Raw genomic sequence first — 11,682 nt, 5'->3', positions numbered from 1 at the left:
GTTATTTATTCTTCAGGGATATAAGTGGAGGGAAATAACTTTTTACCGCTCTTAAAAAATATCACCTCTTCAAATGTGTTCTTTATAATTTTCCATTGGAGAGAGTATTTCTTATTTATCTGCCATTTTCCCCACTTGATCGAGGGAACAGGTTTATTTCTTGTCTCAGCTCTGGTTCTTCTAACTCACATCTTCCCGTCTTCAATGTCTCCTAGGTGGTGAGCTCCCACTCCTTGGCCATACTGATGGAGGAGAGATCAACTCCTCGGAACCGATAACCACCTCCTCAGTTCTGATTACTAGTCGCTTGTCCTCCCCCTCCTCATGTGCCAGCGCGCGAGATGAAAGTGGAGGTGGATCTAGATGGTGAGTAGGAGGGTCGTCAGCCATAGTCACAACTCCAACCCTATATCGTATCCACCCTTCCTTTGCCCCAGATGGCGCTTGTTGCTATCAAAGTTGTGATGGGCAGCATGCTATCAAGCGGGGAGCAGAAGGCTGAAGGAGGAGGGTGTTGCCAACAATCGTGGTGGAGTTTTGTAGTGGAAGTAGACAGGGGTGCAAAGGTTCTGACCATGGACAAGCTCGCGTGCTCTTGAGCTCCAACTCTGATGGGGCTATGGGCAGTAGAAGAGGGAAGGGAAGGGAAAATGTCTCAAGAAAGAAGAAAGAAAAGGGCATAAGAGTCCTTGTCAGGGTATTCTCTCTCCAATGGTATTTTTACAATCATAGGACTAAGAATTATTCTCGCTCCCGTAGAAAAATATGAAGAACAACCAAGATATAGGCATTTGAAGAGGTGTAATTCTTAAGAGTGTCAAAAGGTTAATTTTCCCTTAGTGTGGAGTTAGTGAGTTGTTGTGCCATGTCGTGTAGCGTAAGAGAGGAGGTGACTCGTTGAGCATGTAGCTTAGCAGCTGATCAATACACACCTCAGACTTCAGCAAGAGTTTAGAGTGAAACTCAAATAGTTGTCTCACTCCGATTCAATGAGAAAAAGTGAACAAAATCAATTTGAGTCAATCTTTTTGCTTTGTTCTACTAATTTTAACACCTCTTCAAAAAAAATCCAGATTGTACACCTTTTCAAAATTGGCAGTTGGGGTTTTTCTCAAGGCGTGTTGAGTAATAATTCTTGCTAGAATCTTAAGAATCCTTGTGTTTCAAACTTCAATTATAGAATTTGGAGTATGCCATAGTCTACGTTGACTTTCGTGATATGCCACTGTTGTTGCCGGAGCTCAAAGAGTCGGTCAGTGATGGCTAAAAAGACTTCATGTTTGGCTCATGCCAGCATATCAACATCTTGGCCCAACGCTCTCAAGATGCACTCATGGTGCAATGTCGACTACCTTGTTGCCTTCTTCCGGCATGAAACGATCTACCTGTGCATTGACTTGATCCTTCCATGACGACATTGCATATCGAAGCTCTTTTTTGATCATTTTGTGCAACTCATATCATTCACTGAATCAAAAGCTGGTGCGCATATATTTTCAATATAAGTAAACATTACAAATATACATCGATTAAAGTACAATATTGTGATACAATACATAGTTCATTACAATAAAGACTTGTAGGCATAATTAAATAAAGTCTCACAGCACAACGGAAATACCGCAAAAACGATCCAAGCCCTATAGGCAACTTAAGTGCGGACGAAACCCAACTTTTCTATTCTTCATCTTCACCTTCGACGAAGTTGGGCTCTGGATCATCTGAATCCACATATAGCAAGAGTGAGTATATAAGGTACTCAGCAAGTACTATCTCAACAGGAGACATTAGATGCATAAAGGTATATCAAAGGATAAGGTTGTAGAGTCTTTAGGTTTTACAGAAAGCTAGTTTTCGATGCAAGGTTCAATTTGTAAAGACTATCTTAAAATATTTTGAGGGAACGTATAAGTTGAGTTTATAGGATTATTGGCCCTGGGGGAGATACTTACATCCCATCGGTTCTGACACTTCTTTTATCAGTGGACACACGGTTCGGAATACTCTAGACACATAGTCAACTCTTTTATGAAAATATGGGCACACTACTCACTCACACGCCAAGGAGATATATACACCGAAAAGCTAATCATTGTGACGGAACCATAGCATATCCTTAACCGAGGACACAGCTATCCAGATAGGATTAACACTCTGCATAGGTTATACATTTTACCCACAAGATATGCATAAACTCCAACCTTAGTAACTGGTGGAACTGTCATAACAAGATGCAACATCCTCACAACATAGCCACAATATCCATCCACGGGGCACTAAGATACCAGGGGTCTTAGAATATTCACAGGAAGGACTACTTAGCAATCAAAAGGCTCTGACGTAGCTTTAACAATATCACCAGCCGAACCTTGGGTTACGCACAGCCCAAGTCTTCTCCTGGTCCCCGTTGCCACTACCGGCCTCCGAGTGGGTACCGAACTAAGTTGAAGGGGTTGGGTCAAGTCCTGCCTATTCAAGTCATGTGGTTGTACGATTGAATACTAGGTAGGATATCACAGAAAACCAGTCCTTATAAAACTGAGGCAAGTATCTCTTAACAAGAACATCATAAAGGCGAACCTTGCTCTAAAGTAATTCCCACCTTTGTGGGGTACCTTACTCACCCCCATCAAGAACACATTAGAGTTTCCATGAACATATCTTACACACACCAAGCGCACAACACTTCATACCTTTTGAAAAGGCATGGTTAACATATGTAAATATTCTGGTTCTTTCATTTGAGTAAATCAATCCTAAGCATGCTAGTAAACAAGCATTCATTCAAACAATCATTATAGTTGATGTTGGGGACCTTCTAGGGTTTCAGTGGAATAAAAGTGACAATATCAAGGTGTGACATAAATAAGCTAGGTCATAACTACATTAGCATATTTATAAAATTATAGTTATTAACTTAAGCATGCATATCCCTATAATTTGAAACCATGGCTCTACAGGTTGTGTTTGAAAGCATAGGATCAACATGATCAATGGAGTATGACTTTCCTTGGTTGAAGTCCTCGTTCGCTCCTTCTTCAAACTCTGGATCTTCCTCGAATGCACATTCCTCTAACAAACACAACAAACGGTAAAAGAGCACACTCTAACAATCAATCAAATGATTGTATTAAAAACTAATTAATATAAAAAAATATGAAATTGATATGATTGCGTAGCTCTCGAATTTAGATGAATATCGATGGAAGAATCGTCGAAAATGGAGTTAGGACGGAGGAGAAACGGGCTTCACCAATTGCAATTTTTTTTAATTAAAGTTTTATCGGGAGAAAAAATTAGAAAAAGGAAAAGGAATATTTTCAGAATATTCCTTGGCTTGGCTCTGGTGAAACGGCTTGGCTAATGGCTTGGCTCACAGCTCGACTCAGGGAGGTTCGGCTCGAGCGGCTCGGCTCAGCTAAAAGGGCAGCTCAGCGGCTCGGCTCAAGAGACAAGGAGGAGGGACTCTGTCCCGATCAGGTAGGGAGGGAGAGGAGGGGTGGAGAGAGAGAGAGAGAGAGAGAGAGAGAGAGAGAGAGAGAGAGAGAGATGGTGATGGGGTGGTCGAAGGCGTGCGTGCCGGCGATGGAGGGTGGTGGTGGGCTCCGATGAGCGGCAAAATAGGGCAGCGGTGGCCAGATCTGGCCTAGATGGGGGCAGATCTGGCCAACGAGGGCAAGGGGCAACGGCGAGGAAGAGACGTCCGACGATGGCGAGGAGGCAGGCTAAGGTATGGCTCTCAAGTGGCTTCAGGTGCAAAGTGAGAGAGAGAGTGGAAGAGTAGTGGAGCTCACGGGCTTCGATGTGGTGGCGGCAGCGGTGCTCAAAGAAGGAGTGAGGGAGGCAGTGGAGGTGAGGGAGAGAGAGGTGGTGTGGAGGGAGGAGGAAGCTCAAGGCTTGAAGGAGCGGAGCAGGGGGCGGAGTTAGCTTGCAACACGCGTCGACAGGACAGGCGGCGCGGCGTGGCGCGACGCGAGCATAGCGTGATGCTAGGTCACGAGAAGGGGGAGAGAGGGAGAGAGATAGAGATAGAGTTTTTTCGTGACTTGAGTGCAGACGAAAACCAAATTTTCTATTCTTTATATTCACCTTCGACGAAGTTGGGCTCTGGATCATCTGAATCCACATATAGCAAGAGTGAGTACATAAAGTACTTAGCAAGTTCTACCTAAAGGAGAGACATTAGATGCATAAAGGTAGATCAAGGATAAGGTTGTATAGTCTTCAGGTTTTGCAGATAGCTAGTTTTTGATGCAAGGTTCAATTTGCAAAGACTATCTTAAAACATTTTTAAGGGAATGCGTAAATGAGTTTATGGGGTTGTTGGCCCTGGGGGGACATACTTCCATTCGCCAGTTCTCAAACTTCTTTTGTCAGTGGACACACAGTCTAGGATACTCCAGGCACATAGTCAACACTTTTTTTGAAAACACGGGCACACTGCTCACTCACACGCTAAGGAGATACACACGCCGAAAAGCTAATCATTGTGATCGAACTATAGCATATTCTTTACCGAGGATATGGCTATCCGGATAGTTTTAACACTCTGCAAAGGTTGTACACTTTATCCATAAGATATGCACAGACTCCAACCTTATCAACTGGTGGAACTGTCATAATGAGACACAACGTCCTTACAACATAGATACAATATCCACCCACGCGGAACTAAGATACCAGGAGCTTTATAATATTCAAGGGAATGATCACTTAGCAATCACAAGGCTCTGACATAGCCTTAACAACATCACCAGCAGAACCTTGGGTTACTCATAGCCCAAGTCTTCTCCTGATCCCCGTTGCCACTACCGGCCTCCGAGTGGGTACCAAACTAAGTTGAAGGGGTTGGGTCAAGTCCTGCCCATTCATATCATGTGGTTGTACGATTGAATACTAGGTAGGATGTTATAGAGAACCGACCCGAGGCAAGTGTCTCTCAACAAGAACTCCACAAAGATGAATCTTGCTCTAAGGTAATTCTCGCCTTTGTGGGGTACCTTACTCACCCCTGTCAAGAACACACTAGAGTTTCCATGAACATATTTTACACACACACTAAACGCACAACACTTCTCACTTTTTAAAAAGGCATGGTTAACATAAGTAAATATCCTGGTTCCTTCATTTGAACAAAACAATCCTAAGAATGCTAGTAAACAAGTATTTATCCAAACAATTATTATAGTTGATGTTGGGGATCTTCTAGGGTGTCAATGGAATAAAGATGACAATATCAAGGCATGAAATAAACGAGTTAGGTCATAACTACATTAGCATATTTATAAAATTATAGTTATTAACTTAAGCATGCATATCATAATTTAAAACAATGGCTCTATGGGTTGTGTTTGAAAGCATAGGATCAACATGATCAACAGAGTAGGACTTGCCTTCATTGAAGTCCTCATCAGCTCATTCTTCATACTCTGGATCCTCTGGGTCTTCCGCAAACACGCCATCCTTCTTCATACTCTGGATCCTCTGGGTCTTCCGCAAACATGCCATCCTCTAACACACGCAACAAATGGCAAAAACGCACACTCAAACAATCAATCAAATGATTATATTAAACTAATTAATTTACAAAAATTATGAAATTGGCATGATTCGGTAGATCTCGAATTTAGATGAATATCGGTGGAAGAATTGTCAAAAATAGAGTTAGGACGGAGGAGAAATGAGCTTCAAAAGTTTTGTCGGGAGATAAAATCAAAAAAAGAAAAATGAATATTCTCAAAATATTCCTCAGCTCGGCTCCGGTGAAACGGCTTGGTTGGTGGCTTGGCTCACAGCTCGGCTCAAGGCAGTTCGGCTCAGGGGGGGCTCTGTCCCAATTGGGTGGAGAGAGAGAGAGAGAGAGAGAGAGAGAGAGAGAAGGTGATGGGGTGGTGGACGGCGGGTAGCGGTGGGCTTCCACGAGCGGCAAAACAGGGCAGCGGCAATCGGATCCAGCCTAGGCCGGGGCGGATCTGGCCGGCGATGGCGAGGAAGCGACATCCATTGATGGTGAGGAGGTGGGCTAAGGTATGGTTCTCGGGTGGCTTTAGGTGCAAAGGGAGAGAGAGAAGGTAAGAGCGGTGGAGCTCACCGACGACGGGCTCCGGTGTGGTGGTGGAGGCAGTGCTAGGAGAAGGAGTGAGGGAGGTGGTGGAGGTGAGGGAGAGAGAGGTGGTGTGGTGCAGTGTGGAGGGAGGAGGAAGATGGTATTGTTCCTCTTTATAGGGGTGACAACATGGTTTGGGTGGCTTGAGTTTAAACTTTTGATGGTTTGAGGGGTCATCTAACAGTGTTGTAAATTGTTTTGTGTCTATTGCAATGCAATGAGACTGGGGAGAGATCCTTAAAACTCTAGAAAAAATATATGTCAATTTTGCTCCAAATTTTTTCTTAAATATATGTTACCCTTGAAGTACACGACTAAGCTAATCTAAATAAAACTCAATCCCTTGTTTTTACTTTTGACCAAACAGCTCTTTCACTCATTTTCTTAGCAAACAAATCTCCTCCTGACTTTTGCACTGAGTTAATCATTCAAATAGCAAATCAAGGGAAAAATATCCCTTTCCATGCCCATGCTTTGACCTCTTCCTACACTAAGTTAATGCTGATCCAAAGAAGCCATTTAGATCCAAGTAAAGGAAGGAAGTTAATTCAAGCAAAAGAGCGATAGTCAGCATCCCCTTTGAGTTGTGAGTAAGCGGAACCATTTTGTTTTTGTTCTTCCTCTTATTTAGACCAGTAGAAATTTGCCTATGATTTTTTCAAGACACAAAAAAATAGCAAGCCGTTCCAACAAGACCAGCATATTGAAATAGTTAGGGTCCTCGTATGTCCATCTCTAAAGCTTATAACCTAGGTTAAGTTGTTGCATTGTGCCACATCCCAAATTTGCAATTCATGTTATTAAGAGTTCATAAGCATCATGATCATCTTGATTTAAATTGTGAGAAGTAGTTGGATGCATTTAAATTCAAATTCAAATTAATGAATTACATGAGAAATGATGCACTATGAAGTAACAAAAAAATTCATCATGCAACATAGGGCTGAAATTAATTGTATAAATTACTATATGAACTAAGATGAATATTTGTGATTTTATCCATATTTTAGATAATTAAATTGATACCATAAAAATTCATGCAAGATTTAAAGCTGTCAACTTGTATGAATGTTAATTCAAGTTTTGCTCAAGCTTTTTAGGTCAAACCAGTTATAATAGGTTGCTAATGAACTCTAGTTTGCCTACAAAAGTTTTGGGATTTTTGGGGAGCACTAGGTACCTTGTTTGTTTTTATGAGGAAGGTTATACACATGCAAATTGTTTTCCACTTAGCTATTCACATCTCCTCTCTGTTAGGTTGGCCCAAGTCCTAACCCGCCCCAATTAGCGGCCACCGCTAGCTTGTACCCTCCTCCACCTCCATGTATCCATCTCTCCTCTTTATCTACTACTGCATGAGGGGATCCAATCCCCTTCTTCCTCGGTCCTCATTGCTCCATGGCAGCCATGGAAGCCAACTTCTTGCATGAAGGCTGGCCCTTGGCAAGGGCAGCAAGGGCGACAGCTTAGGGCCTCCGAAAGTTAAGGCCCTGAACCAGGTATGTATGTAGTACATGGTCCTGTACATATATAGGCACAAAAGCAATTGTACAAAGAGAGATTGTGGCTCAACCCAAGCCCCCAACAGAAGGAGTCGATGCCCTTGCTTGTGCTCTTCGCTTGTCACGCTGTCACAACCAACGAACGAGACGACAGGTAGCTCGTGCGGCCATGCCCCAATCCTCTCTAAATTTCTCTTCTCTCTTTCCCAAAATCGAATGCCGCAACAATCATTTCACATCCTCCACCTTATATCACCACAATTAATGGAGGCGAAGATTTTAATTTATGGATTTCCAACCTACCTGGCTTCAATTACTTCGATTTGCAGCAGCTCTACTCCATGATCTGTCAATTAGCTTTTGCATACAAGGTGCTACTTCTTCCCCTTCCTACTTAAGGCTTGATTCGCTGTTAAATAGACCAACAATTCACCTCTTCAGTACTTCACCAGTCACCGGAGTCTAGAGTGTGGAGGTGGAGCCATAATCACTTAGCAAGAAAGGGATTGCCGATTGCCATTCCAACTTGCGAATTTTGACTTGCGATTTCATATCAAGTTTATTCTTAATTGTTTATTTTCATTATCTAAATTATAGCCTTGCACTAATTTTTTGAAGATAATTTGATTTTCTTTTTTAGTCATTTTCCAACTATGAAATGTCCCACGGTTGAAGTCTCTATCTTGCGGTCATTGCTTGTGCTTTTGTTTCTTATCTAATTCTTGTATGATTCTCCTTTCATGCTATGGCTATTGCGTTATTCTCTCAAAAGTGTTGTCCTTAGTAGTTAAATACTATAATTTTTACTTATTAATGTATAACCATTGTCATCAAAGAACGTTGTCTTTATGGTGTACCTTAAATGTACCAAATATTTAATTTTCAACTGAAATAGAAATATTATTTTCTTTATGGGGCCTCCAATTTTTGTTTTGGCCCAGGGCCACCGAGATGTCAGGGCCGACCCTATTTGCATGTGATGCTAGTCCACTACCAAGCCTCCAAGCATTCCAAAAGATCCAATCCGTTTGCACATGCACGGTTGATTACGCGAGATCGAGGTGAAATATGATGCATCGCATGGCCATTCTCTACCGCTCTGTTCTGTAACTGCTGGCTGCTGCTATGGTTGATACTTGAGTTGTAGCATGCGTGCACAACTAACTGATGGCTCCCGCAAGGCAGCTATTGCAGCTAGCTGCTGCTTGGCAGCAGCAACAATAGCTCAACGGTAATCATAGCACCGAGCCCACCATGTCTCGCCTAGCATCGCATTGAGCTGCATGTGCTGACCAGGAGCACCGCTGGACTGAACCGCACCGCCTCCAAATCCGAGCCACCCACGCACTACCGATGACTTTCCTCTCTGTCGGCCTGGTTCAGCACTTGTCCAACCATAGAGGTTGTCTCCGTCGCCCCAAAACGCCCCCCCTGCCAAGGACAAATATGCCATGGCCTCGCTACCTGGAGCTCCGAGGAACTTCACCTTGGCCTCCTCCGTAGCATCCCCAGCCCAGTTGGTCGTTCCCGACATCGTGCACCTCCTATGTTGCCCTGATACATCGATACATATACGGATATGTGATACGGCGATACTTCGATACACCATATATATATATATATATATATATATATATATATATATATATATATATATATATATATATATAATACAAATTCAGGTATTCACAAGAGCAACATCACGAGCACATGCCTAAATAAGTTGTACAATTCAACAAACCATAAAATATCGCATAACAAGATTACAATACATTGCAAAAATTAACTAGGAAGAATAACAAGGTCACACCTCCACGTATTCACGCTTCCCTTCTATTATGCTCTGTACACACTACTCTCCTCCAATGGCGCTGCCCACCACCCCTCCTTGCTTTGCCCCCATCATTTGCCCCATCACCCGTACCCTCACCCTTGCCTCCATCTGCCCCTCCCTCTACCTCCTTCTGCCTCACCGAACTCCTCGGCGACCATGACCTCTACAACGGCAAGGTCGGCATCCACAAAGAACTCTCCTCCTCCCCCGCCTCCACCACACCTCGCTCGTGCCCTCCCCTTCTCCCGCTACGGAGTCTTCTCCAATGAAGGTGTCATCGGGGTTGGATCTGGACACATTCGAGAAGGAGATGATGGGCCTCATCGGTGGCTTCCCTGGTGGCAAGGCCGGCCTCAAGGATTTTTTCACCAAGAACCTGCCTCCTCCCCACGAAACCACTTAATTCAAGAAGCAAGTCGAGCACGCCATCTCTTTGTTGCTGCAGCTATCAGAGCTGCCCCTGTTCCTACCTAGGATGGTGATGCTAGTTAAGAACCCAAATAATGCCTACCACATGTACTACAGGATCGTACAACGCATCACTGGCGGCAAGGTCAGGGTGCTCTTTGAGGGCAGCAACTGGGACAACCTCATCACCTTCGACCTCGATGAGCTCAAAGGCAGGGGGAAGGGGCCGCCCATGGTCAACCCCAAGTCCGTCATGCTAGACGCGCTCGTCGTTGAGCTGTGCGTGCACGTGTGCAGATGTGCACAAGTGCCTTCTGAGGAGGAGATTTTAAATAGGAGGTATCACATAAGTATCTCAGATGTATCACATAAGTATCCAAATTTATTTTATTTATTTGAAAATCATAAAAATAGCGGATACGCCTTGGATACATATCTTGGAGTACCCAAGGAGTATCCATATCTGATATGATATCGAATATTGATACATGAATTTTTAGAAGTATACGTACATCCCAGTGCACCTCACCTACCATGGGGCTCAACTGACGATAAGCTTTCTTCTCCTAGTTGTTGTGCATGCTTCGCCGCCTTTAATACTTCACCATCAAGGAGAACTGCTAGGCGAGCTGCAATGTGCTCCTATGAGATATATGCATCGTATCTATTTTTTTTTTAGAAAACGCTATCACTTGGATGCACACTGAACACCACTCACCACTAAACCCTGTTGTCACCGACATCACTCCGGTGGCAATTTCGGCTGTTTGCCGCCACTACCCTACTCCACCAGCTTCTGTGAACCCATTTTGGTGGTTGCGATGACCGCCGTCACTCTCTTCGCCACCGGCGAGCTCCAATAGTTGCGGCCCTGGCTACTCTGTTCTGCCTTTCTTGTTTAGAACATAGCTAACTGACTATGGATTCAATGTTCAATTAACCTATCCATTTTCACTGCCAATAGGGCCAAACATATCTCCTTGTTGCATGATTAAGAGCCTAGTTCCAAGCACCTAGGAACTAGATATCGAGCTGGTATGTAGGTGTTGTGATGAAGTGCTGGTCCAACAATTAGTATGATCAAAATAAGTGCTTAGGGTTATTCTCTCATTAATTTGTGTTAATGTTAAATGAAAGGTCAAATAAATAGGGTAATTCGTAGATTCACATGCTAGATGCATCTATATCTATACTTCTATACTCCTATATAATTCACCAATTGTCGTAGATTTGGATGATCTCCACCGTCCACCCGCGTTGATCAAACGGTCACCATACAAAGTTAGACTCCGTTTTATTTTAAAAAATATTATCAATCACCCATTATTTGCCTTGCACAGTAGAAATCGCCTCCCATACGCACGAGGGTGTTGGCTACGACGAGAAGGGCATGATGTTGTCTTTCTAGAAGGGCCTATTGCGGCCTCAACATGGGGGACCGCATGTTCATCCACACACCCGCTCGAAGCATGTGACATCGCCAGTGTCGAGGTGCTTCTCCTTGCCATACCAGCTCCAACCCTTGGTGAGCACGTAGCTTTGCGCTGTTTCTTCCTGCAGGTACACGCCGGGGATGATCCTGATGGCACTGCAGGAGGTGGTGCAACACGTGAGGGCAGGCGCATAGACTGGAGGGTGGTGGTGAGAAAGTAGGCCACAGGGATCACATCCGCACACAGAGTTCATTCCATAATCATCTTCCTTACTCCCTTACGAGTTCGTAGGTCCTTATGCTGAACTGAGCCGTCACTGGATTTGCCAGAACGAAGACATGCTATTCGGGCCGTCACCCATGTGGCTGGTGTACTATCACGCAGCTGACCCACCGGAGA

General features: G+C 43.9%; 1 pseudogene; it reads left to right on the top strand.

Moving 5' to 3' along the window:
• Positions 1-8,756: 8,756 nt before the first annotated feature.
• LOC133927576 (NAD(P)H-quinone oxidoreductase subunit S, chloroplastic-like) lies at positions 8,757-11,477 on the top strand (annotated as a pseudogene).
• The last annotated feature ends 205 nt before the right edge of the window (positions 11,478-11,682 follow it).

The sequence above is a fragment of the Phragmites australis genome, chromosome 8, assembly GCF_958298935.1.
Source record: "Phragmites australis chromosome 8, lpPhrAust1.1, whole genome shotgun sequence".
NCBI lineage: Eukaryota > Viridiplantae > Streptophyta > Magnoliopsida > Poales > Poaceae > Phragmites > Phragmites australis.
Note: the sequence above shows the minus strand (reverse complement) of the source record. Positions and strands in the feature narration are given on the sequence as shown.